The sequence below is a fragment of the Crocodylus porosus genome, unplaced genomic scaffold (genome assembly GCF_001723895.1).
Source record: "Crocodylus porosus isolate Cpor-Errol unplaced genomic scaffold, CroPor_comp1, whole genome shotgun sequence".
NCBI lineage: Eukaryota > Metazoa > Chordata > Crocodylia > Crocodylidae > Crocodylus > Crocodylus porosus.
The window spans coordinates 64169942-64174603 of NW_017728948.1; the positions used below are offsets into that span (position 1 = coordinate 64169942).

The 4662-nt window shown below is 36.3% G+C and overlaps 1 protein-coding gene across 3 annotated transcripts in view; it reads right to left on the reverse strand.

The window, feature by feature from the left end:
* Positions 1-4662, reverse strand: part of NFKB1 (nuclear factor kappa B subunit 1) — an 85978-nt gene that overhangs the window by 80318 nt on the left and 998 nt on the right. The window lies entirely within an intron of this gene.

Genomic DNA, 4662 nt, shown 5'->3' on the forward strand with positions numbered 1-4662 from the left:
GTTTAACCCCAGTACTCTTTCCTGCCATGGCAGGGGGTCGGAATTGATGATCTGCTCAGGCTTCTTCTGAACCTACAAACTATGAAACTATGTGCACTGAGGGCTGAATGTGGTGCTTTATGGAAAATGCATAGTTTCTATTTAAATGCATAGTCTCTATTTAAACAACAATATTGACCATTTTTGGAGAGAAGTGGCTCTAGGAGTGGTAACAACTATTAGTTCCTTTCTGTAATTGTTCTGATGACAGATTCAGTGGCAATTTGTTTGCAAACTGAAAATGTAAAGTACTGGCCTCCTGTCTAGTCATGGTGCCATGCTGATCAGCAAACAATACTGGAAAACTGAGGCAGCAACATAACAGCATTTTTTAAATATCTGGGTTTTGAATGAGTAGAAATCTTCTTTTAAAAACATCAAATGAAATAAAATCAAGAGACGGCATTCAAATGGTTTGAAATTTAAACATGAATTAAAAACTAACAACAAAAATTCTTTCATCCTTAATGTCACACAATGTCATGTTAAACATACAGTATTTCACAACATTTCCAAGAATGGAAAATTCAAGCTAGTTTTTTCCTGTTTTATTTTATTAACTTCCCAACTGTTTACCAGTTACATGAAATCTGATATTAAAGAATGTAAACAGACCTGGGACCTATTTTATTTTTAACCTGCTGACACAAATAAAGTTTGCTTCATGGACTGATCGATAACATGGTTTACTATAGTTTATAGTACTTTACCTAAATAATTTTGCGCTTTAAAGGAATAAATTTAATCTGATACTGGATTTCACTACAATGATGTTTACAAAAAGAATAAGCAAAGAGGTAGCAGTAAAAGTTTAATCACAATTCTTGGTCTACCAAGTTGTCTCAATCCTAGTTAAGGAATGTTATCTCTAACCAGAATAATTTGCAACAAGCTTATTCGTTTCTTGGTTCTCAAATGAAATTGTCAAAGCAGGATTTGATTTAGCAAGGTATGTTAACTTAAATAGTTCACTTAAAATAGTGAGCAGTGCCTTGCTTAACTGAGAGAACTAGTCACAGATGTCAATATGATTTTGTTAAAAGTAGATTTTTTTTCTACTAAGAGCTGTACATACAGCTCATCTAATGCCTACCAAAAATTTTTCAGTCCTAAAAATACCTTGGTTACAGGTGAAAGTGACTTAAACCTGAATGTCTCTATAATTCATTAGTTATACCTTGAACCTTTCAGCCTTTTTTCGGGTGTTACATTAGTGTTTGGAGCAGGAAGAAGCCATCAATAAACTGAAGGTACAATTTATCTTTAGATACTTCCTTGTTCGCTAATTGAGTCTATAAGGTTCTATTGCTCATGAAGAGACATTTGACTTGAAAATTAGATAAGATATAGCTAATAAGATAATTCCATGGGGTGGAAATTTGTTCATTTAGATTGATTTCTGTTTGAAGTTGTCTAACAAGGCTCATGATGATTCAACAGACAGAATAATAGCATGACCAAAGCTTATAGCATAGAATTTTCAGAACACCAGCATCCCTTAGAACAAACACTGAAATACAAATTAATGAAAGTATATTAGTATATTTTTTCAGTTTTATCTTTTCAACCTCATTCATGATGGTAAGATTAGATATGCATCATTTAAAAGGAAGAACTTGGTCCCGAGTTCATAACTGAACTTACGAATCTCAATCATTACTGAACATGCTTGATAACTCTCTTAACTTTCAAAACTCAAAAAGCTTCCAGTTCTGTGCTCTGGAGATAAGGTTACTAGGTACAACACAGTATACTGAAGGACATATTCTGGGCTTTCCCATGGAGCTTGTATAAGGCAGTGACATATGGGAAGTAATTAAAACAATGTAACAGTTAGAAAGCTGAACTTTTCACAAAAACTCCAGTATTCATTTAACATTGACTTGGAGATCTGACGTTCTTTGTATAGATACAATTGCTAATCAGCACCAAAAAAGTAGGAACGTTTAGAAAGGTGGATCTAAAATAGTGCTCTCCATGGCTTTTCTGTTCGTTCCTCATTTTCTGTTTTCCATCACAAGCACTTTTCCACTCTATAAAATAACTACAAAGTCAACAGAAGATGAATCGAGCCAACAGTCTCCGTTAGTTGCAGATTACTTCTCTGAAGACAGTACTTTTCAGATAAGCAACTCCAACCAAAATGAAAAACACATTCTTTATTTCATTACCTTAAACACCTTAGTGTTTATTCATTACTTCTTAGTGAAATTAATTTACTTTGTGCTGACTTTACTGCTGATCTACATTTTCTTTCAATGGGATTGTGGATGGAGGAAAGGGAGGCTTTTCTCTTGTTAAACTGAAAATCTTTTATAATGAAATTATTCAGTCTTGCAAACAATAAACCAAAGGTAATAGAGGGGTAAAGGAAATTCAGACGTAAAAATACTATGTGAAGATCCTTAGCTGCTCAATATTGTCATAATTTCACTACCTTCGAGATCACTGTCATTGAACTATAACATTTTATAGTAGTTGAGAGGCTGCATCCAGGTTTTATAAAGTGCTTTGTTCCGGCATTTTAGCTACTAACTTACTGATCATTCATTAACACAGATTACAGGGAACCAAATCTGAAGTTTTATCCTGTCTTCAAATTACAAAAGTATGGCTTTTTACCCAGAGAAAGTTTACCTCTGACTAGCATGTTTACAAAGTTAAACAAATCTATAATACACAGCAAAAAAAAAAAAAGTTTCAGAACTTCAAAAAAACCATAAACAAACAACTAAAAAAAAATGTTAAGGCCATATTTTAACTCCATTATTTCAGTGTAAATCTGATGTGCCAGAGTGAAGAACCATGCTCTCTAAGATCTGTTTGGATTTTGCTCTTGGAAAGTAAATGTAGAGAAAACAATAAAAGGGATTTTTTTAAAGTATGCAATTAAATACTCCTATTTACAGTAAACTGTGATTAACTTGTCACTGCACTGTGAATAGAAATAATCACAAGTTATCTAGTAATGACCAACTTTTAGAACTGGATAACTGGGGGGAAGAAGGGAACCAAAGGGTTAAACCAGTGACAAATTAATCAAAGCTTACTGTGCTGTATGCCATGTTAAATAACGTCTATACTTTCTTCTCAAACTTTACTTTTTTGTGAAGATTTATGACTTCAATGTTTAATTTTTTTTAAAACTGGAAAACAGAAATATGCTTTTGAATTAACAGACAGGTTTTATTTGTAAAGCTCCAATCCTGAAAACACTTACACGGGTATACAATTAGACATGTGAATGAAGTTGTACATATAAAAGCTTTTGTAGGATCAGGCCCATTGCCTGTGTTTGTATGCAAAATGGAGTCTAGGCTAAAGAAATAATATCTATTTTATATACTTGGAAGGTTCAGTTCTGCATTTTTTTTTTGCTTTGCCATTGTCCTGGATGAAGCAGCATTCAGATGTTTTCTTCATTTGAACATAAAAGTACGTGTGTGTATGTCTTATGTTCAAATGAAGAAAACATCTAATGGCAGAGCAGAAAAACTAATGCAGAATTGAACCTTCCAAGTGTTAGGGTTAGCTAACAGCAACAAAGTGTCAGATTCTAGTCTCCATCATGGAAAGAGTATTTCATTTCTATCTAGTACTGTGGAGTACTTTGGATGCCATTAAACACTTGCCAGCTACCAGCTGTAAAATTGCTTGTAATCTTTCTTGTATTTGCAACAGAGACCTTTCATGGTTCTCACTCACTGTTAGGGCTTTCCCATGCTACTTTACCACCATTGTTTACAGTTACACTAGAGGCCCAGATTTCTCTGGGAGGCATCTTCTGCTGGACCCTCTGCATCACTGGGATACAGTTAGACAAGCTTTCAAACACAAAGTATCCTGCTTTAGGTCAGTTATATTTTCAACAGGCAGGTTTGTCAAGAAAACCAATTCATATACAACAACAGAGCCCCTGAAGGCTGTTGCAGGAAAAGCCAGAATGTCAGACAAAAATGGAGCTACCGTTCACAAACTGTGGCCTTAACATGCTATGCTTGACTTTGTCGTACCAATTCTGAGTCTCCTTAATCCACAGGAAAAAAAATCGCAACAGTGCCAGAACGATAGATATCCTAAGCAAAGGAGGAGAAAAAGGGTGGATGCAAAGATATATATGCATCCACTTGAGCTGGTTTGTTTCCTGTACCTGGCAGGATTTTGCATCCACCCCTTTTCTCCTCCCTTGTGCAGAATATCTACACAGTTGGCACTGTAGTGGTTTTTCTGTGAATCGAGGAGGCCCACAACTGGCATGATGAAGGTAACCATGGTTTGCAAAGACCACAGCTTGCTCCATATCATGTGCAACACTGGCTTTGCCTGCAGCAGGCTTCAGGGGTGCCATTATTGCACCTGAACTGGTTTTCTTGATCCATCTGCCAGTATAACCATGCCCTGAAACAGAGTTCCTTACATTTAAAAGCTGGGCTTCCTTGATCCAAATGATGCAGCCGGTCCAGCAGAAGATGCCACCCAAAGAAAGGACCCCCCGAGGGGGGCACATGCAAGGAGGTGGAGATCGGTAATACATCTAGCATTTTCTCCTCTGCTTGGTTTGCCCCTTGCCCGTCTCTCCCACCTGGCTCAGAGGAGCCCCACAAGCATCCCCATGACAGCGGG